Genomic DNA, 23908 nt, shown 5'->3' on the forward strand with positions numbered 1-23908 from the left:
TCCAACTCACGAACCGCGAGATCATGACCTGAGCCAAAGTCGGACGCTTAACCGACTGAGCCACCCAGGTGCCCCAAGAAGATGTGGTTTATATACACAATGGAATACTACTTGGCAATAAGAAAGAATAAAATCATGCCATTTGCAGCAAGTTGGATGGAACTAGAGGGTATTATGCTAAGTGAAATAAATCAGAGAAAGACAGAGATCATATGTTTTCACTCATATGTGGATCTTGAGAAACTTAACAGAAGACCATGGGGGAAGGGAGGGGGAAAAATAGTTACAGACAGAGAGGGAGGGAGGCAAACCTTAAGAGACTCTTAAATACAGAGGACAAACTGAGGGTTGATGGGGGTGGGGGAGAGGGGAAACTGGGTGATAGGCATTGAGGAGGGCACTTGCTGGGATGAGCACTGGATGTTGTATGTAAGCCAATTTGACAATAAATTATATTTAAAAAAACAAATAAGGGCACCTGGGTGGCTCAGTCGGTTGAGCGTCTGACTTCGGCTCAGGTCATGATCTCACGGTTCGTGGGTTCAAGCCCCGAGTTGGGCTCTATGGTGATAGCTCGGAGCCTGGAGCCTGCTTCGGATTCTGTGTCTCCCTCTCTCTCTGCCCCGCCCCCTCTCGCTCTGTCTCTGTCTCTCAAAAATGAATAAATGTTAACAAATTTAAAAACAAATAAATCAGAGCCAACTTTATCACTATATCTCCATCTTGAGTTTTGCTTTAGCATTTCTTTTAATATAGAGAGAAATATTAACTTCATTAACCATGCTTAGGTCATATACACTGAGTTTTCTATGGTTCTGCTAAACCACCCACACTACTTTCCTAATCCCATTTGTTAGCAGTCTGTAAACATGGAACAACTGGCCTTTGAAAGAAGCCAACTCTCTTGAAACAGCATCATATGTGTGACGTGGGCTCCAGTGCAACCATCTGGCAACACACAGATTTACCGTTGGATGTATGCTGAATGAACCTACTACACTACCTCTCATTCAATCCTCAAATCTTAAACCAAAGAGCTACTTGCAAATTTCCAGTCAGGTCAAAGTTCCTGTTAAATCTGTCTGTTAAGACATAGTTGGGCAAACTTCTAACCTTTTTTTTTTTTTAATAGAATTCAAGAAAATTTACAGATAAGTATCACCTCGTGGGGCTTATCTGCTGTACACAGTGGTTCGATACACTATGCACAAGGTCTGGCACCAGACAGACATGACTCAAATCTTGGCTCCAGCAATTACTAGCTGTATAACTTTGAACAATTTATGTAACCTCTGAGACTCAATTTTCACATTTATAAGATGGAAATAACAGTCACAATACCTTAGTTGTATAGCTGTAGCAAGATAACATATGTAAAAGACTGACATCACATCCAGCAAAAGGGTTATTTAAGAAACTTCTCTCTGCATGACTGCCACCGTCCGGTCCAGCCAACTGCCCCTCAGGTTTTGCTGTACATTCAGCACTCGCCCTAGCTCACATAGTCTGTCCTTAATAAATGGTAGCTATGATTTTTTATAGTACTACACTCGTCATCCAGATCAGTTCAGCTCTATCCCCTCACCTCACCTCTGCTCATTTGCAGATTTACTGACCCCGTCTACTCATTAATTATGGCATCTCAGAGCACACTCTACAGCCAGCCAGTGCCCTTGCCCCTCTCCAATTGGCACTCCAGCCCTCCGCATCAGTGCCTGTTAATACTAGGGACAGTTCCACACAAGTGTAGAGGTTATAGAACAACCTATACTAAAAAGATACTAGAGCATGTGCTCATATATACACCTTCCAGAAAAATCTGTGCAAGGGCTCACTTTTAATTACCTTTAGAAAAAATATTTCACAAAGAAATTCCAAACTATCTTCCCCAGGACTTTCAAAAGCACAAAACAAGGTGAGGAAATTCCAGGCCAGAGACCAGATCTGATAAATGGCTTAAATTTCATGTAATCCAAGACAAGCTTCTAAAATGACACATCTACTGGTTGATTCTTTAAAATCAACACATCTAATTATGCATGTATTGGAAAAGTCTCAACATCTTACAGGACTACCCTCCACCCTTAGAGTCTCATTCTTATGTCACTTCTCAAATTAGAAGTCATAAGTACAAAAAAGAAATCCATTTCTGATGGGTGGCTGTGATGATAGCTGGTTTTGATGGTAGGTGACTATGCTATGGGTAGAAAATATATTACCCAGCTGTCCTCACACAGCCCTGTATCTTGCTAAGTCAGGCCACCCAAAACTGTTAATTTGTGGATACCCCTACCATCCACTCAACTCTAAAAGCAGTCTGAGCCACATGAATACAAATTTCCAGTCCATCTAATGTGATCAAAAGACAGATGACTAATGTTAGATCTACACAATAAGTTCCTGTACTGGTACTTTGGGCAGCTATTCCAAGGACCCACCAGAGGCTGAGCCAAGTCCTTCTGAAGCAGTACATTCATTTTACCCAGCTTCAGACTAGGGGCTGGCTAAGGGGGATAAGCTCTATGGCTATACCCAAGGAAGAAAGCCACAGAAAAGTAGATATGCCAAGGGGAGATAAGGAAGCTGATCCCAAATGGATCAACAAGGGCCAGGGTTCTAGGTCAAAGTACGCAATGAGAAGGCCTGCACATGGCAAGCTTATCATTTCTGTGGTGTGAAACCAAAGAGTAGGGAATCCCGGCCTTTTGAAAGGTCTTAGGAGCTGAGATAGGTGTAGGAAAACAGAGACTGGATAGATATCAAATGTGACTCAGATAAAATGAAAGTAGGACCAGAGCTACTTAGAGATGGTAGAAATACTAAACAGAACAGGGTTAAGACTTGAGTAGCTGTGGTTGGAAAGTAGTACTGGGGATAAAGTACTAAATCAAAATATGAGATACCTTATCTACAACATGAAATACTAGAGAACAATAAAGATGGTCTATAGTTTCTTGGGGAAAAACTATTCAAAATCAGGATTCTGGGCCTCCTGGGTGACTTAGTTAAGCACCGACTTCAGCACAGGTCATGATCTGAGTGAGTTCGAGCCCCACATTGGGCTCTCTGCTCTCAGCACAGAGTCCACTTCAAATCCTCTGTCTCTGGCACAAAAACAGACACATAGACCAATGGAATAGAATAGAAACCCCGGAACTAGACCCACAAACGTATGGCCAACTCATCTTTGACAAAGCAGGAAAGAACATCCAATGGAAAAAAGACAGCCTCTTTAACAAATGGTGCTGGGAGAACTGGACAGCAACATGCAGAAGGTTGAAACTAGACCACTTTCTCACACCATTCACAAAAATAAACTCAAAATGGATAAAGGACCTGAATGTGAGACAGGAAACCATCAAAACCTTAGAGGAGAAAGCAGGAAAAGACCTCTCTGACCTCAGCCGTAGCAATCTCTTACTCGACACATCCCCAAAGGCAAGGGAATTAAAAGCAAAAGTGAATTACTCGGACCTTATGAAGATAAAAAGCTTCTGCACAGCAAAGGAAACAACCAACAAAACTAAAAGGCAACCAACGGAATGGGAAAAGATATTCGCAAATGACATATCGGACAAAGGGCTAGTATCCAAAATCTATAAAGAGCTCACCAAACTCCACACCCGAAAAACAAATAACCCAGTGAAGAAATGGGCAGAAAACATGAACAGACACTTCTCTAAAGAAGACATCCGGATGGCCAACAGGCACCTGAAAAGATGTTCAGCGTCGTTCCTCATCAGGGAAATACAAATCAAAACCACACTCAGGTATCACCTCACGCCAGTCAGAGTGGCCAAAATGAACAAATCAGGAGACTATAGATGCTGGAGAGGATGTGGAGAAACGGGAACCCTCTTGCACTGTTGGTGGGAATGCAAATTGGTGCAGCTGCTCTGGAAAGCAGTGTGGAGGTTCCTCAGAAAATTAAAAATAGACCTACCCTATGACCCAGCAATAGCACTGCTAGGAATTTATCCAAGGGATACAGGAGTACTGATGCATAGGGGCACTTGTACCCCAATGTTCACAGCAGCACTCTCAACAATAGCCAAATTATGGAAAGAGCCTAAATGTCCATCAACTGATGAATGGATAAAGAAACTGTGGTTTATATACACAATGGAATACTACGTGGCAATGAGAAAAAATGAAATATGGCCTTTTGTAGCAACGTGGATGGAACTGGAGAGTGTGATGCTAAGTGAAATAAGCCATACAGAGAAAGACAGATACCATATGGTTTCACTCTTATGTGGATCCTGAGAAACTTAACAGGAACCCATGGGGGAGGGGAAGGAAAAAAAAAAAAAAGAGGTTAGAGTGGGAGAGAGCCAAAGCATAAGAGACTGTTAAAAACTGAGAACAAACTGAGGGTTGATGGGGGGTGGGAGGGAGGAGAGGGTGGGTGATGGGTATTGAGGAGGGCACCTTTTGGGATGAGCACTGGGTGTTGTATGGAAACCAATTTGACAATAAATTTCATATATTAAAAAAATTAATAAATAAATAAATAACAAATCCTCTGTCTCCCTCTCTCTCTGCCCCTCCCCTGCTTGCTCGTGCACACACACTCTCTCAAAAATAATAAACGTTAAAAAAAATAAATAAAATAAAACCAGATAAAACCAAACAAAATCATGCCCAGCAATGATCATTCAAGTGGGTGGACAAAAATAAAGGCATACTCATTTAGGGAAGTTAAGGCCATAATCAGCCCAATGCACTTTTACTGGAGGAAAAAAAGAATAAAGAACATATTCCAGTGATATGAAAAATATGAACAAAGATTTCAAGCAGACATAAAAAAAATGAGAAAAACACAATTAGACCTGAATAGATGTATTTTTTTTCAAAAAGAGAATATACATTCTTTTCCAATGCCAATAAAACCTTTCTCAAAAATTATCATGCAATATGTCAAAAGAAATCTCAAAATTCTAAAGTGCGAAAGCCTTATTTATGACCAAAATGCAATAAAATTGAAAATTAGCATAATAATCAAAAGAAGAAGAAATCTTTAAAATACTATATTAGGGGCACCTGAGTGGCTCAGTCAGTTAAGTGTCCAACTTTGGCTCAGGTCATGATCTCACAGTCTGTGAGTTCGAGCCCCGCATCGGGCTCGGTGCTGACAGCTCAGAGCCTGGAGCCTGTTTTGGATTCTGTGTCTCCTTCTCTCTTTGCCCCTCACCTGCTTGCACTCAGTCTTTCTCTCTCTCTCTCTCTCAAAAATAAATAAACATTAAAAAAAGTTTTAAATACTATTTTAAATAAGACACACTATTCAGAAATATAAAACACTGAGAATAACACACATTAAAATCCAAGGAGAACAGGCAAAGCAATGGACCCAGGAAGATGAATTGCCTTATATGCTTTTATTCGAAAAAAACCTCAAAATTGAAAAATAAGCTAACTAAATATTAAACTCAACAAGCATGAAACATGATAAAAGAAACTAGAATTAAGGGCTTACAGGTAAAGGAGAAATTAATAAAACAAAACAAAAAAAAAGATGAAGGAGGAGATGGCAACTGAAGCAAGTCAAAACATGAGGGGGAAAAAAAGATCAAATGTAGACATTATTTATTGGGCACATCTCAACTCCAACTACTGCACGACAGGTGCTAGGGGCAGAATGTTGAAAAAAAAAAAAACAACCAAAAAACAGCAACATATGCTTGTCTGATCCAAACCATAGATGGTCTAGAAAGGATTCCTAGAAGAAAACCTCAGGACCTTCGTGTTTCCAGTGTCCATTTTTAATCTTTATAGTTTGACTTTGTACTTACTGGAAAATAAACATTAACATTTACTTGTATTCAGTATTTTCTTGATGATCTGGATTTCTTCCCTTAGAATCACTATAATGAACAGTTACAGTAAAAAAGAGAATTGATATATTTCTCACAGTTTCAATAACCTGTTCATTTCTCTGTTCCTTCAGTTTCTTTCTTATCTGTGTTTCTACATCCTCTATCATTCTCCTAACTGTAGTTTTAAGTTTATGGATGTTAATTTACAAAGGAAGTCCACAACTTACTGTAAAAAAGTTAATCTAGGATTAATATACCCACTCACTCAGAGCATAGAGTATCATCATGTAGATGGTGGTAAAAGCATCAGGCATATGCTGTTGCTTTATCAGACATGATAAATAATGCACAACTAATGCAAAATATCAATTTCATTCTGTCTCTAGTTACCTGAGACTATACCACATGCATTATTTTATCTACAACTGAAGATAGTACTTCTACTCAAAGCCATTGCTGAAGACAATTCAGCCACTGCTGAATTAAATTTCCTTGGAAGTAATATAGACATAGTATTTTATCTACCTATCTTTTCTATTTCCTACCATGTTTTAAAAATATAAAAGCAATTTAATTTGCTGCTTTCTACATAACCAATTTTGTAAATTGGTGCGATTTTGTAAATCGCAAAAAAACTATTTTCAGTTTGTCATTTTCCCAAACACACAAACTTAAGAAATCCTTGATCTTAATTAAGATGACATATCACTGAAGGAACTGAAACACCTTTCTTCTATTATACTTGTCCACTTCCTGCAATGTAATATAATTAGGAACAAGACACAGGTAACGTATTTATATTAGCACTTACTAAAATAAAAATTAAATGTTTTAATAATCCAACAATTACATGAGCATAATCCAATGGGATCCAATTGTTTCATCAGAAACAAGATGGTACGAAAATGTCTTTGAACTCCAAAAGCGACACCAGCATTTCTTACGATAATTGACTTGTAAAAATAGTATGTATCTGCTGGAAAGGCCTCAAAGAACTGAAGGATTTGGAATTAATTTTCATGATAATCACACTTTACATAATATTTGCTCACTCAATAAATAATCACTGAGTACCTATGTACCAGGTACTGAGGAAGGCAAACCTTTGTTCAGAGTCATAAGAATAATTTAAAACAACCAATCCCTAAAAGCCTGAAAGTCATCTGTATTTGAGTTTGAAAAAGATTTTGCTACTGTGAAGTTATACTTAAACACCAGAACATGTGATGTCCTGGTAGTAATCAACACACAAAAACTAGATCACGAAATTTCCAAATGGATCCTGAACAGTATATAGTATGCTATGCATACAAGTTTAGACATCATAAAGAAGTATCTCATTTGTGTTAAATCTCACATTAGTGAGGCACCTAAGTGGCTCAGTTGGTTAGACATCCGACTGTTAATTTTGGCTCAAAATTTTGGCTCAGCACAGAACGTGCTTGGGATTTCTTCTTTCCCTCTCTCTGCATGCACTCACATGCATGCAGTCTCTTTCAGAATAAACAAACTTAAAAAAAAAACTCACGTTATTATAATAATAGCATACTTAGTAAAAGCCGCAAGATGTTTCATAGAGCAATCAACAGAGAAATCATACACTAAAAACAGCAAAGAATAATATTTCATATGCTTTCTTTAGCAGTCATTAATTTTACTCTAAGATTTTTATGATTTTAGGTCTTACAAGGTGTTGTTACTGATTCATTTTAAGTTAATTTTCCTATTTCCTATTTAAGTTAAATTTCCTACCATACCTTACCTTATGGTATGAAGTAGGGATCCAACTTCATTCTTTTGTGTGTGGAAATATAATTGTCCCAGCACCACCTGCTGAAGAAACTTCTTTTCCCATTGAATGGACTTGGCACCCTTGTCGAAAATCAATCAGCCCTGGGGCTCCTGGATGGCTCAGTCAGTTAAGCATCTGACTTTGGCTCAGGTCATGATCTCACAGCTTGTGGGCCCAAGCCCCATGTCGGGCTCTACTGACAGCTCAGAGCCTGGAGCCTGCTTTGGATTCTGTGTCTTCCTCGCTCTCTCTGCCCCTCCCCCACTCACACTCTGTCTCTCTCCCTCTCTCAAAAATAAATAAACATTTAAAAAAATAATAAAAAAAAGAAAATCAATCAGCCCTATATATAAGGATATATTTCTAGACTGTTAATTGTATTCCACTGGTCTATACTTCTATCCTTATGCTAATACCACACTGTTTTGATTATAATAGCTTTGTAGTAAGTTTTGAAATCAGGAAGTATGAGTCCTCCAATTTAAAAAATTTTTAATGTTTATTTATTTTCCAAAGAGAGGTGCAGAGTGTGAGTGGGGGAGGGGCAGAGAGAGAGGGAGACACAGAAACCAAATCAGGTTCCAGGCTTCGAGCTGTCAGCACAGAGCTCGACACAGAGCTCTAACTCCTAAACCATGAGATCATGACCTGAGCTGAAGTCAGGCACTTAACCAACTGAGCCACCGAGGCACCTACCAATTGTTCTTTTTCAAAATTGTTTTAGCTGTTCAAGATCTTTCGCAATTCCAAATGAATTTAGGTATCAGCTGTTTAATTTCTGTAAAAAAAAAAGGCTATTCGAATTTTGATAAGAATAGCTCAGGGGAATATTGACATATTAACAATATTAAGTCTTCCTATCCATGAACACAAGCTATATTTCCATTTACTTAGGTCCTCTTTAATTTCTTTCAGCACCGTTGTTTTTTAATTTTTTTTAATGTTTGTTTATTTTGGAAAGAGAGAGAGACAGAGTGTGAGTGGGGAAGGGGCAGAGAGGGAGACACAGAATCTGGAGCAGGCTCTAGGCTCTAAGCTGTCACCAAAGAGCCTGATGCGGGACTCGAACTCACGAACTGTGAGATCATGCCCTGAGCCAAAGTCAGACGCTTAACCGACTGAGCCACCTAGACACCCCTCAGCATTGTTTTAAAATTTTCAGTGTACAAGTATTTCATTGCCTTGGTTAAGTTTATTCTTAGGTATTTTATTCTCTTAGATGCTATTATAAATGGAATTGCCATCTTAATTTCCTTTTTGGATTGTTTCCTGAATATGTACAGAAATACAAGTGACTTGTGTGTGTTGATTTTTGTACCTTGCAACTTTGCTGAAATCATTTATTATCTCTACTGGATTCCTTGGGTTTTTTCTATATATATGATTAGGTTATCCGTGAATAGAGATAGTTTTACCTCTTCCTGTGAATTCTGTGAACTCTAGTCACCTTGGCCTCCTCAGACTTCTATCCCTACCTTTTCAACTCAGCGAAACTGGCAGTCTCCACTTGAGTTCCCCCTCCTTGCACCACAGCCTAGAAATCCTTTCCAGGTAGTAAGCTGAAGCAGTCATGGGGTTCACCTTACTTGTTTCTCATCTCTCAGAAATCACTTGTATGTCAATGCCTGATATCCAATGTTTTAAAAATCACTCTTTAATATATTTTGTCTGGTTTCTTAATTGTTTCAGGTGGAGTGATAGTTTTATGTATCAACTTGACAGGTCACAGGGTACCCAGACATTTGATTAACATTATGTTGGTATGTTGAGTTTGTGAGGGCATTTCTGGATGACGTTAACATTTGAATCAGTAGACTACATAAAGCAGATTGTACCCCTTAATGTGAGTGACCTTATCCAATCAATTGAAGACCTTAATAAAACAAAAAGGCTGAGTAAGAAGAAACTCTTCCTGCTTGACAAATGAACTGAATAATCAGTCTTTTCCTGCATTCAGACTCTAAAAAAAAAACACTGGCTCTTCTTGGGTCTTGAGACTTCAGGCTTTCAGACTGGAAAGTATACCATCAGCTTTCCTGGTTCTCAGGCCTTCAGACTTGGACTGGAACTACATCATTGGCTCTATAGGGTCTTTAACTTGCAGACTGCAGAATTTGGGAGTTCTCAGCTTCCATAATTAAGCGACCCAATTCCTTATAAAAAAATATGTAAACAAACACATCCAATTGGTTCTGTTTCTCTGCAGAATTCTAATAATACAGGTGGGGTGATAAATCTGCTCCCAGTTACTCTAGCTTGGCCAGAAGCAGAACTCTTTCCATACTTTGGCTATTGTTGATAATGCTGCTGTAAACATGGGGGTACATGTGTCCCTTTGAAACAGCACACCTGTACCCTTGGGTATTTTTAAGACAACGTTTTATTACAAGGCAAGCAATAAGAGTCATCAATACTTTTTCTTACTTTTCTACAAGATTCATATCTTTTTAACAGACATAAGGCGAAATTATTTGTACTACATAAACAAAATTCAGGATATAGAAGAGGAGGAGGGCAGTGTGGAAAACAGTGGAGGGTAATGATTAGGAGATGTGACTTTATTACTAGGAGATGTGACTTTATTATTAGGAGTAATTTTATAAAATATTTTCATATGCTTGTCTCTCATTTCATACTGTAAACAACTGTGAGACTAAGCTATTAGGTATTTTTAGTTCTATTGTACAAATATTGAAATTGATTTAGAAAAGTTAAGTAACTTACCCAAGGCCAACTAACAAAGGCAGGACCTATACTTGGCAGTGACAAAGAATGAAATAGGGCCTTTTGTAGCAACGTGGATGGAACTGGAGAGTGTTATGCTAAGTGAAATAAGGTACACAGAGAAAGACAGATACTATATGTTTTCACTTTTATGTGGATCCTGAGAAACTTAACAGAAGACCATGGGAAAAAAAAAGTTAGAGAGGGAGGGAGCCAAACCATAAGAGACTCTTAAAATTGAGAATAAACTGAGAGTTGATGGCCGATGGGCGGGAGGGGAAAGTGGGTGATGGGCATTGAGGAGGGCACCTGTTGAGATGAGCACTGGGTGTTGTATGGAAACCAATTTGACAATAAATTTCATACTAGAAAAAGAAAAAAGGCAGGACCTGAACTCAAAACTTTTTTAAACTTGTTTTATTTTATTTTTTTTAATTTACATCCAAATTAGTTAGCATATAGTGAAACAATGATTTCAGGAGTAGATTCCTTAGTGCCCCTTACCCATTTAGCCCATCCCCCCTCCCACAACCCCTCCAGTAACCCTGTTTGTTCTCCATATTTATGAGTCTCCTTTGTTTTGTCCCCCTCCCTGTTTTTATATTGTTTTTGTTTCCCTTCCCTTATGTTCATCTGTTTTGTCTCTTAAAGTCCTCACATGAGAAGTCATATGATTTTTGTCTTTCTCTAATTTCACTTAGCATAATACCCTCCAGTTCCATCCACATAGTTGCAAATGGCAAGATTTCATTCTTTTTGATTGCCAAGTGATACTCCATTGTATAAATATACCATGTCTTCTTTACCCATTCATCCATCAATGGACATTTGGGCTCTTTCCATACTTTGGCTATTGTTGATAGTGCTGCTATAAACATGGGGGTGCATGTGTCCCTTCGAAACAGCACACCTGTACCCTTGGATAAATGCCTAGTAGTACAATTGCTGGGTCGTAGGGTAGTTCTATTTTTAGTTTTTTGAGGAACCTCCATACTATTTTCCAAAGTGGCTGTACCAGCTTGCATTCCCATGAACTCAAAACTTTTGACTCAAAATTACTTGCTCTGACATACAATTCTAAAGTCAGGAAATACTAGTTTTTGGAGACACCTGACTGAAGGGAAAACACTTGTAATTTACAGTTAATCAGAGATCTGTATCAGAATTTCTTTCACTGACCAATTCTTTGACTCATTGGGACTCAAAGTCAATCCTACCATGTTTTCGCTGTCCCAATGATCCATCCTCCCTTATTTCTTTATGCAACTTAGATTTTGTGGTATACCATTTAAAACAATACCTTGTACACACTCAATTCCCTTGTCCCTTTCTTTCTTCAACATAACCTAATGACTATTTTCACATTAAACTTAAGATCACTAAACTCAAGTGGGTCCTCATGGCTATGTACTAATTTGTACTTATCTCTTTAGTCCGATGGCTCTCAAACTTTTTTGTGCATAATATCCCAGAAGGCTTGTTAAAACATACATTGACTGTCCTCACCTCCAGAGTTTCTGATTCAGTAGGTCTGGGATGAGACCCAAGAATTTGCATTTCTAACACATTCCCAGATGATATTGGTGCTGCTGGCCCAGGGATACACTTTGCTCAAATCTATTCTCTCTCTACTGTCCTAATTGAACAGCTCTTCAAATCTCCACTTCCTTCTGCTCCATCCTTACTCTCACTGAGGAAACATAAGCAATCAGAAGATAACTTTCACACGCTCCCAGTGTGCATCTACTTACTTCTCTGACATCATCCCCTTGTCCGTCACTCTGTTCCATCTGCAAAACCCTCCTTGCTCTTCCTCAAATGCATCAACCTTGCCCCCACTACAGGGACTGTGTATTGACTGCTTAGAATGTTTTTCTCCCCAGATATCTCTATGATTTGCTCCTTAAATCTGCTTTAGCGTCCTCTTAATAAAGATACCTTCCCAGACCACCTTATAAACCCCCACCCCAACATGTGTCTGGCACTCCCAAACCCCCCTATCTTGAATTATTTTTCCTCACAGCACTTATTATCACCTGATCATTTTCTTAGGTGTTTGTCTATTAGGTAGGTCTAATTTTGTGGAGACTTTGAGTAGAAGGGGCAGAGACAGCCAAATTCCCTAAGATTAAAGAGAGTTACTGATAAGAGAAAAGATAGCACCATAATCCATTTATTTAAGAATCTGGCTATGAAAGAAAGGAAATGGGAACAAGAAGTAGCAGGCAGGCTCAAGCACAGGTTTCTCAGTATGCAAAGACAAGGATGAAGGACCAGGGGCTAGGACCAGTGCAAAGAAAAAGTTTAAGGATGGTGAATATTGAAAGGATGCATGGGAGACAAGACTGCTTAAATATCTGGAAAGAACGGGCTCATGGGGCACAGGATTTTTACATTTGTTTTTAAACCAGGTATCTACTAAGAGGTTACTATAATGCAGAGCACTGTAGGAAACAGTTTATACCATCACATCTAATTTAGTTAATCTCCACAATAACCCTAGGAAGTAGGAACTTCATTTAGACCTTTTTGAACATAATCAGAGACCTCTACTAACAGATTTTCCCACTACAAAAATAACACAGGCTGGTGCTCCTGGGTGGTTCAGTCAGGGGTCCGACTCTTGATTTCAGCTCAGGTCATGATCTCACAGTTTTAAGATCAAGACCCATGTAGGGCTCCATGTAGGAGCTTAAGAGTCTCCCTTTCCCTCTCCTCCTGCCCCTCCCCCACTCACACAAGTGGATGCTCTATCAAATAACTAAATAAGAAAACAGCTTTATTAAAAAATAAATAAATAACACAGGCTTCTTCTCCAAATAATTTCATCCTTCCTTTTTCCCTTACCTTACTTATAATTGATCCTGTAGGATCTCTAACTTCAGGGTCTCATGGAGTCAAACATCAGATCTCAGAAGCAAAATTGTGTGGAAGAGGATGAACTACTTCTTTACCACCTCAGGTGGTTATCAAGGTGCCCACACAGGTAATCAACTGCTTATGCTCAGAGAATTCAGAAATCACCCTGACTCACAGGCACCAACCTTTGTTGAATGACTCCACAGTGTCTTCATACGATTCACCCTCAGTTGAACCCTTAGAGGTACACCACATACTTTTTCATCACAGCTACTCTAAATTCTTTCTTCTCGTTCTTCTTAGTTGCTCAATTTCCCTCTCAGCGCCCCCCTACCCCGACCCCCCCACCACCACTTTCTGCAGAAAGCCTTCATTCACCAAAAACTTGGAGGACCAACAGAAAATGTTTCAATCTCCCTTCCCTCCAATTTAAACTTTCATCTTATTCTCAAAAATATTCTTTTCCTTGGGGCGCCAGGGTGGCTCAGTCGGTTGAGCGTCCAACTTCTGCTCAGGTCATGATCTCGCAGTCCGTGAGTTTGAGCCCCGCGTCGGGCCCTGTGCTGACAGCTCAGAGCCTGGAGCCTGCTTCTGATTCTGTGTCTCCCTCTCTCTCTGCCCCTCCCCCCACTCATGCTCTGTCTCTCTCACTCTCAAAAATGAATAAAGGTTAAAAAAATGTTTTTTTAAATATTCTTTTCCTCTATCCCATCACTATTCCTACAAATGGTGATAATTATATGGTTTCCTTTCCAATATCTATATCCATTTTTCTTGCCTATCTTAGGATTTGCAAAACAATGGTGATAACAGACATCCTTATCTTAACAGACATTCTGACTTAACCTGAAGGCCTTCAGTGTTTTCCTCATGTGGACATACCTTTACTACGTCCATATGTTTTTAGTGTTTCCCCACTAAGAATGGGCCTAGCTTCTCACAACAATGCTTATTTTAAATGCTCAAAAATGGAACATCTACAAGGAGTCAGTCAGTTCAGGCTCACACAAAACCTCTTCTCTATAATAAAGTTATCCATATACTATTCTGCTAACAGAGAAGACATTAGACATAGCTACATTACTTCTTTTTTGTTTTTTTTTTTTAACACCATGTATAGTAGTCCCCCTTATCTGAGGTTCTGCCTTCAGTTACCCACTGTCAACTGTGGTCTTGAAGCAGATGATCCTCCTGATATAGTGTCAGAAGGTCAACAGCAGCCTAACACTGTGTCATTCACATCACTTCACCTCATCAGTTAGACATTTTATCATCTCACATCATCACAACAGTGAATGCAACACAGTAAGATATTTTGAGAGAAACCACATTCACATAACTTTTATTATGTATAATGTTCTAATTGTTCTATTTTATTATTGTTGTCAATCTCTTACTGTGTCTAATTCATAAACTGAACTTTATAATTGGTATACACACACACACACACACACACACACACACACACACACACACACACAGAGTTTGATACTATCTGCAATTTCAGGCATCCACTGGCAGTTCTGAAATATATCCCCCCACGGGATAAGGGAGGACTACTGTATTATCTTTCTAGGCATTTTAATTATAAGTCAGCTATTTCTTGAAATGTTTATTTTAGTGTCTTTTTTACACAAAATAATTTTCTTTCTATAATAACTATAAATGCAGGCTATGTATGCTCATATGTATGCAAAAGTACAATATAGGTGACTAGCCTATAAAAGTGAATAATTTTTAAATTGAACCATATAGTTTAACTAGTGGCCAGCAGGGCCAAATAATCTTATACAAATCTTATTAGAAAAAAGAAAATTAGACAATCAGCTTTATGGTACACATCAGCCAACAGAAAACTGATTTCCAAAACAATTCTCAAATGTTTAATAATGTATATTTTTATGACATGACTTTCAGCTGTTGTTTCACCTTCCAGCTAGACTGAATCAGATTTTAACCACCCTCATGGCATTGTACATATGCAGGGAGCAAATGCAATCTATTGAAGCGAAGCAGTGTGTGCAAAAAGGGCTCAATTAAATTGTGGAATGTTTCTTGTAAATTAAAGCCCTATTGAATAATCATCTTCCATGCAAATTATCTTCCATGGGGTGTTGCAACAATGTGCCATCATCATATGTAGCTGCTTTAATACATGCTTATTTGTAATGCTTGACATAATGAATTCACCCTCTTTATTCTCACAGAAATGAGAATGAGAATTTAAGCTTTTAAATTTTTCCTTGCTAGACTGCCTTTGTGAATGTACCAGTAGTGAGACACTATTTTTTCATAACCTACAGTGCAGAAGAATGATTTAACCAGATGCACTACTCGTACATTTATCAGAAACAACAGTCTAAATGGATTTCTGATGGAAAAATACCATAGTATCCCCTCCTTCAAAAACGTAAATTTTCCCTGGAAGTCCATAAGTTCACTCTCCTAATTCTTATCTCAAACCTTTAAGGTTTCCATTCTTATGAAGACAGAAGAAAGTCACATGCTAAAGTATAAATACACAAAATAGAGGTTGTTAGCATAATGTGTCAGAAAGATCTAATTTTTTCCTAAAATGTATACAGAATTGTATGCTATATATGCAGATGTACATTTTCTGAGAAGAGAATCCAAATTTTTTATCCAATTCTCAAAGGGGTCAAAGACCCACAAAAAGATTAAGAATTACCAAGTCAAGCTAAAACATACAGTATCTCAGAGTCATACTTGATCTTACAGGAATATAAACTTTGACTGATATCCTAGTCAATAGAAATTTAGTTCCCCTGCTGCTAATGCAGTATATTTATCACACAAAACAGAAAGTCCTACTCAAAAGACTCAAACTAAAATATTCAATCATAGTCATTTCTTACAATCTAAAGAGAGATTCCATACATCCTTCCTGAGTATTCAGATTAATTCTGTGCATTCGATACACCAACCCAACCCTGAAAAGAATAACGAACCCAACAACAAGGGTGTTAGGGAGAGTGTGAGTCATATGCTACCTCTTTGGACCAGAGCCTAGGGTAACAGCAGAGGGCTGGGAAAAAAAAGGCTAATTCAGTGTCACAATTTTATGTTTCATGAAAGTCTCTGTAAATGTATGGCTTCTTTCCTCCCACCTCCAAATACTTCTAAAAGTCCTTAGCTTAACTATTAACTAAATCATAAATACTGAATTGCATTTTTAAAAACTTTCTCAGTTTAATATAATGGACTAGGAAAGCTCCGAGGGACCTTCAGGTTCAATTAAATACCACAACAGCTACAACAGCAATGTCCTACTGAGCATATAAGTACCTGAGTTCTGTTAGGAACTCACTACCAAAACCACCACATTTCTAGTTAAGCACAATCCCTAGGTTCTATTCAGAATTAATGTGCCCACAGAAACCCTAAGTTATAACCTATGATTCTGCAAGGAAGGCAGAAACACTGCTGACTATATCTGCATTTATCCAGCTATGTTAAAAAGAAAAAAAGCAGCAGCCTGAGCAAGTAAAACTCCTGAAGACTTAGCACTGAAGAAAACAAAATCAACAGTGCAAAAAGATTTCAGATTTTTCCCACTAAAAAGTAATAGAATTTTATGCAACCCCCAAATAGTCACAAACACAAAATATAGTATGGACACAGTATGTATATAAAATCATCCTTCACTAAATTAAATACCACTAAGAAAAATATATCTAACTTTTTTTTTTTCATAAATTGTCAAAGTACTCTGTAAGTTAAATTCTGGGGTGTTTTTTTTTTCATACTTCAAATTTTAGCAAGCTTTATAATACATTTTGAAAGTCATTTTCTAGAAAAACTAAAAAAAAAAGTGTTAATTCTTAACTATATCCATTATTTGAGTTCATTGGTGCTCAGCCTCTCTGAGATTAGGGGCACTCAAATACTAGAATTTTGGTGGCATGCTTCAGAGGACAGGGTTACATCCTCATCACTCTCTACTTGATTCCCTTTCACCAATTTGTGTCTGTCTATGCAGAGTTCTTTACTGCCCTGTGTATGCAGAGTTCTTTACTGCCCTGACCTATATACGCACAAAGCAAAGCTCTTGCATGCTCCAGTAAACAAGCAATCTTTCCTAGAGCTGGCTGGACACTGTGCCAATAGCTTTCAGGCCAGCCAGTGGCCTTTTATCATTCATCCTGTGCTGTGTTTAGTCATGTGACCCACTCACTCAGGCCACTCACCTAAATCACAGTATTTCTCCTACTGAAGTTAAAATAAGTATTCTTCCCCCCAAAATTTGATAGCTGTGAAGGGTTTATAACATAAGTGCTACAACAGCACATGATTTGAACTCACTATGCTAATTAAGCTGATGTTAATTAAAATGTTAATAAATTGCTATTTGTTACCTATTAAGTCAAAGTAGAGAAACACATACAAACTTTCAATAACACAATCCAAGTACTTGTCGAACTCAAATTTCTCTGGTATCTAAGGCTCAAATACTTTCCCTTCCTGATATTTAAGCCTCCATAATAATTTGGCCTAGTTGCCTGGCATTCTACCCACATGAATTCATTTAATCCTCACAACAACCCTATGAGGTACATAGTTAGTACCAAATCATTTTATAAATGGGAGGTTAAGTACTAATAAGAGCCAGAAACAAACCCAGGTAGTCTGAGTCCTTCTATATATATGGTCTCAACCAGGGTGCTAGCCAAAAGAATTCATTATTAACACCATATTGGCTACAAGGGTTTTGGCACTGAGAAAATCTGGACAACAGAGATTTAAATTTCATTATTTTAAAAAGGATTTTTTTTATGTTAAAGATTAGATAAGTTATTAATGACAAAAATCACTAAAATACAGAATAACCTCAGATTAAACAGTGATGGAACATACAAACACATATGGAAAAAAACTGAAAGCCTGAGTTCCTTCACTTCTTCAGATCATTTCCTTTACCCATAAAACAAAAAATAAAGGGGTCTCCACAGTTCCTTCCGGTTCAAACACTGAAAAATTAATCATTAAAAAACCAGCAACTCCTAAGATGATTTAAGACAGTGCTGTCCACTGGCAGGCTACAATCAACCAGAAGTAATTGACTACTAAAGTATGCAAAATCCTTCAAGTTTCAAAATATGCATTTTATTATAAAAGATAGCTACATTATACGAGGTTGACCATGATGCATCATCACTGCCGCCCCCACCCCCATTACCTGTCCAACCTCATCCCTTGCTACTCTTCTCCCCTTCCTTCACTCTACTGCAGCCCTTCATCTTACTGTCGTTCTCAGAACACATCAAGCACATTTCCAACTTTGCTCCTTTATGCTTGATTTTCCCTCTGCCTCAAATGCTCTTCCTCCAACGCCCTGTATATCAAGCCCTTTCACTTATTTTAAGTCCTTACTCAAAAGTCATTTTCTCAAAGAAGGCAATCTAAAATATCAAGCCCTCACCCTAAAATATTTATCTCCCTTCCCTTTTTTTTCCCATCTTAGCACTTACATCATACATATTATTTTAGATATTTATCTCATTTATTTTCTATCTCCTCCACTAAAATTAAAGTTTTATGTGGGCAGGAATTTTTATCTTTACTGATTTGCCAGCACCTAGAAAAGTAGCTAACACATAGCAAATGCCCAATAAATATTTGCTGGATTAATAATCTCTATCATCATTTTACTATTTAAAACAATTTTTAACGTCTATTCATTTTTGAGAGAGAAAGACACAGAGTGTGAGTGGGGGAGGGGCAGAGAGAAAGACACACAATCCGAAGCAGCTCCAGACTCTGTGCTGTCAGCATGAAACCTGGCGTGGGGCTTGAACCCACAGACTGTGAGATCATGACCTGAGCTGAAGTTGGCCACTTAACCAACTGAGCCACTCAGGTGCCCCTCTGTCATCATTTTAAATGACTATATCCTACTCCATCAAGTGCTTACACCAGGATTTATCTTGTAATTCCCCAACTGATGGATATACTGGTTATTGCTAATCTTTCACTACTCTAAATAATGCTCTGATGCAGGGGTCAGCAAGCTTTTTCTGGAGAGGGTCAGATAGTAAATATTTTCTGTTTCGCGAGGTTTCTACAACTAAACTCTTCCATTATAGCACAAAAGTAGCCACAAAAAAACAAATGGTTGAAACTGGATGTGGGCTATAGCTGGCCAGATTTAGCCTGTGGTCTTTGATCTCTGCTTCACGGAATGTTTTTGTGCATGTATCTTTTTCCATCTTCTCAATTAGTAGAATTACTAGATAACTGGCGATAGATATATTTATGTCTCCTGATACATTCTGTCAAAATGCTTTTCAAAACGATAATCATGAAGAAGTGGAGCCACTGGGACACTAACACACTGCTGATGGCAGTATAAATTGATACAATTACTTTGGAAAATTGACAGTATCTATTAAAGCTGAGCCTGACTCAGCCATCAGTCAGGATACTTATTTTCCTTCAAAAAGGCTATGTCAGATACAGAAAGCAGTACAAGGGGTTCCTCTAGGGTGCTGATAAAGTCCTGCTTAGTGATATGAGTGCTAGTCACATTTATACAATTTGTTAAAATTCAACTGTATACTCAATATGTTCATTATTGGTACACATTATATTTTGAAGGGGTTCAGAACATGCCACCCCAAAATATGTCACTTTGGCATATTATTTTGGGCTGAAAACACTTGAGAAATAGAAAATTCAGGAAAGTCTCTCTGACCTCCCTCTTTCTACCCAAAAGCAGGTCATAAAATTTCCCATGAGAAAGATGCCCTCTTTATACCAGAAGAGAAGAACATTCTTAGCACTAGAGACTGGGAGATGATGCCAAAATGGATCTGTACAACCAAACCTACTAAAATAACCCTTACCTTCCATTAGTCTCTCCCATATATTTTCTAGTCACTGTTTCACAATTTATGGCCTCTAGCTGAAACTCCTTTGCCTAGTCACTTCCCATCAAATTTATTGATTCTTCGTTTAAAACTTATATAAACTTTCTGAGATGCCTGGGTGGCTCAGTCAGGTGAGCATCCAACTTCAGCTCAGGTCATAAACTCATAGTTTGTGAGTTTGAGCCCCACTTTGTGCTGACAGTGTCAAGACTGCTTCGGATTCTGTCTCCCTCTCTCTCTGCCCCTCCCCCATGTGCACACACTTGCACTTGCACGCGCTGACGTTCTCTCTCTCAAAAATAAACACTAAAAAAAAAACAAACTATATAAACTCTCAGTTCAACCCATTTCTTCAGGTCTTAATTTCCCTTATGAAGACCCTGTGTGCACATAAAAATATTAAATAACATCTCAGGGCCCCTGGGTGGCTCAGTAGGTTGAGCTTCCAACTCTTGATTTTCACGCAGGTCATGATCTCATAGTTTGTGAGTTCAAGCCCTGCGTTGGGCTCTGTGCTGGCAGTGTGGAGCCTGCTTGGGATTCTTTCTCTTTCCCTCTCTCTCTGGTCCCTCCTCTGCTCCCAAGTTCTCTCTCTCTCTTTCTCTAAAAACAAATAAACATTTTAAAAAAATTTTTACTGTTTATTTAGTTTTGAGAGACAGAGAGACAGAGCATGAACAAGGGAAGGGCAGAGAGAGAGAGAAACGAAACTTGAAGCAAGCTCCAGGCTCTGAGGTGTCAGCACAGAGCCCAACGCAGGGCTCGAACTCAGAAACTGCGAGATCATGACCTGAGCTGAAGTCATATGCTTAATCAACTGGGCCACCCAGGCGGCCCCTGAAAAATTTTTAATATTAAGTAACATCTGTATGTTTTTCTCTTACCATGTTTATTACTCAGGCCCTGCCACAGAATTGAGCAGGGTAGAACCAAGTTTTATCTCCCCTACACCTTCAAAGTTTAAAAGAACAGGGGCACCTGGGTGGCTCAGTCGGTTAAGCAGCTAACTCTTGATTTTGGCTTGGGTCATGATCTACTACTCATGGGTTTGAGTCCTGCATCAGGCTCCACACTGGAAGTACAGAACCTGCTCTGGATTCTCTCTCTCTCTCTCCTTTCCTCCCTCCCTCCATCCCCAACTCATGCTTTCTCTCTCTCTTGCTCTCTCTCTAGATAAATAAATTAAAAAAAAATTAAAATTAAAAAAAGGGAAATTTCCTTTAAAAAAAAGCTTAAAAGAACAAATAAATAATTCTATATACACATCGGCAAGATATGAGAATAACTTCCTCCCTTCTTTTCCCCCCACCAGCAATGGGCATTATCTCATTTTATATTTTTTGCTGATTTTTTAAAAAGCAAATGATTAAGAAACAAAACAAAGGAACACAGAAAAAGAGAGACAAACAAACAAAAAAGCAGACTCTCATATATAGAGAACTGGTGGCTACCAGAGGGGAGGTAGGTGGGGGGATGGCTGAGATAGATAAAGGGGATTAAGAGCACACTTTTGGTGATGAGCACTGAGTAACATACAGAATTGCTGAACTAGTGTACACCTGAAACTGTATGTTAATTATACTGGAATTAAGAAAGCAAATTAAAAGAAAATGGATTGCTATATTATTTTTGCTTAATTATCAGTGAGGCTGAACATTTTTCTTGCTCATTTAACCTAATTGTCCTTGAAGTTTTATTAATTCTTTTGTAAATCATAAAAATAATACAGTGCCATGAAGACCTCAACTCCCTATCATATTGCTACATTTTCTACAAACTATTGCCTTTCTTTTTAATTGCATTATCTTTTTAAAAACAAACTTTTTATTTCTGTGTTTATGTGTGTGTGTGTTTTGAGAGGGAGAGCACAGTGAGTTCAGGCGCGCGCGCACGCACACACACACACACACACACACACACAAAGGGGAGGGACAAGGGGAGAGGAAGAGAGACAATCTCAGTCTCCACACTCAACACCGAGCCTGCGCAAGGCTCAATCTTACATAAGTGACCATGAGATCATGACCTGAGCCGAAATCAAGAGTGGGTCATTTTTTGACTTCGGCTTAGGTCATGATCTCACGGTCTGTGAGTCTGAGCCCCGCATCGGGCTCTGCACTAACAGCTCAGAGCCTGGAGCCTGCTCCGATTCTGTCTTCCCTTCTCTCCCTGCCCCTCCCCCCCCCCCCACTCGCACTCTCTCTCTCTCAAAATTAAACAAATATTAAAAAAAAAAAAAAGTAGCACTGGGTGTTGTATGGAAACCAATTTGACAATAAATTTCATATATTGAAAAAAAATTAAAGAGATTACTTCCTTGAAAAAAAATAAAAATAAACATTATCATGCTTGTAAAAAAAAAAAAAAGAGTGCGACACTTCAACCAAGTCACCCTGACACCCCAAAAGCAAACTTTTTAAAAGTTTAAGTTTTCACATAGCCAAACTGACGGACCTTTTCACCTATGTAATCTTTTCTCAAAAAAAACACCCAAAACTATTATATAGAACTACATTCTTTCATTTTAAACAAAAATATTGTTTCTTACTACATAATGTATAAGGATATCCCTACTTCTCAGACTAATAGTATGCTCTTAGAAAGACAAATAAAATAACTATTTGAATGACTAACAGGAAGGCATCAACTAAAAAGGTATTAAGGCAAATCTACAGGATGAACTTTGACTCTAAAAATAAGTTTTCATAAGAAAAACCCTACGGGTGCCTGGCTGGCTCAGATGGTAGAGCATACAACTCTTGATCTCAGGGTCATGAATTTGAGCCCCATATTGGGGGGGGGGGGGGGGAGGTTAGAGTTTACTTTAAAAAGAATAAAAAGGGATACCTGGGTGGCTCAGTTGGTCAAGCATCCGACTTTGGCTCAGGTCATGATCTCACGCTTCATGGGTTTGAATCCCACATCGGGCTCTGTGCTGACAGCAAGGAGCCTGGAGCCTGTTTCAGATTCTGTATCTCTCTCTCTCTGTGCCCCTCCTGCATTCACACGTGTGCTCACTCACTCTCTCTCTCTCTCAAAAAATAAATATACATTAAAAAAAAAAACCTAAAGATTTGAGGCAATTACTTTATTAATGGAAAGTGTAGATTTTTTAAGTTTATTTATTTACTTGAGAGAGAACCTGGCAGAGAGAGAAAAGAGAGAGAGAATCCCAAGCCGGCTCCATGCTGTCAGCACAGAGCCTGGCGCAGGGCTCAAACTCACAAACTGTGAGATCATGACCTGAGCCAAGAACAAGTCAGACACTTAACCAACTGAGCCACCCAGGTACCACAAAGTGCAGAGTTTTATACCTTATCAGTGTATAAACACATGATCAGAGAAATGCTAAATATACAGGAAATATAATTTGCGGTAAGACTTTTATCTGTCAGAAGTAAACCAGCCAGTTGGCCAAAAAACAATTTATGAGTACTGCATATTAAAATGTATTCACAAATACTAAATATATTTAACAAAATATATTCATTGGTAGAATATTATTTACAAAAATAAATACTTTTCATTGAATATACACATTTGCATGAAATATATTAGAAAGAAAATATTTACAAAAAGACTACGCCATCATATAATCTTTGCTTTCAAAAACAGAACATTCCTAAAAACAAACAAAAAAACCCAGAACATTCCTTAAAATGCTGCTCTGAAGGTAGAATGGGAATACCTTCAGCTAAAATTTCACAGAAATATTCAAAGACTGTTTAAACAAGGTTTTGGTAAATCCATAAATTTGATCAATTTGTCAGTTAGGTGGATGGAATCTTCCTTGCATTTGTTGTAAGAAACCTGTCTAAAGTTGCAAA

At 38.3% G+C, this 23908-nt stretch overlaps 1 protein-coding gene across 3 annotated transcripts in view; it reads right to left on the reverse strand.

Annotated features, from left to right (window-relative positions):
- The window catches only part of KIAA1958 (KIAA1958 ortholog), a 152554-nt gene that overhangs the window by 118130 nt on the left and 10516 nt on the right, over positions 1–23908 (reverse strand). Inside the window, exon 1 of one of the 3 annotated variants that reach the window (XM_053204784.1) lies at positions 7582–21982. The exons of the other annotated variants lie outside the window; for them this stretch is intronic. The gene's annotated coding sequence lies outside the window, so the exon portion shown is untranslated. Of the gene's footprint in view, positions 1–7581; positions 21983–23908 lie in introns of those variants that run through there. 3 annotated transcript variants of the gene reach the window in all.

The sequence above is a fragment of the Acinonyx jubatus genome, chromosome D4 (assembly GCF_027475565.1).
Source record: "Acinonyx jubatus isolate Ajub_Pintada_27869175 chromosome D4, VMU_Ajub_asm_v1.0, whole genome shotgun sequence".
NCBI lineage: Eukaryota > Metazoa > Chordata > Mammalia > Carnivora > Felidae > Acinonyx > Acinonyx jubatus.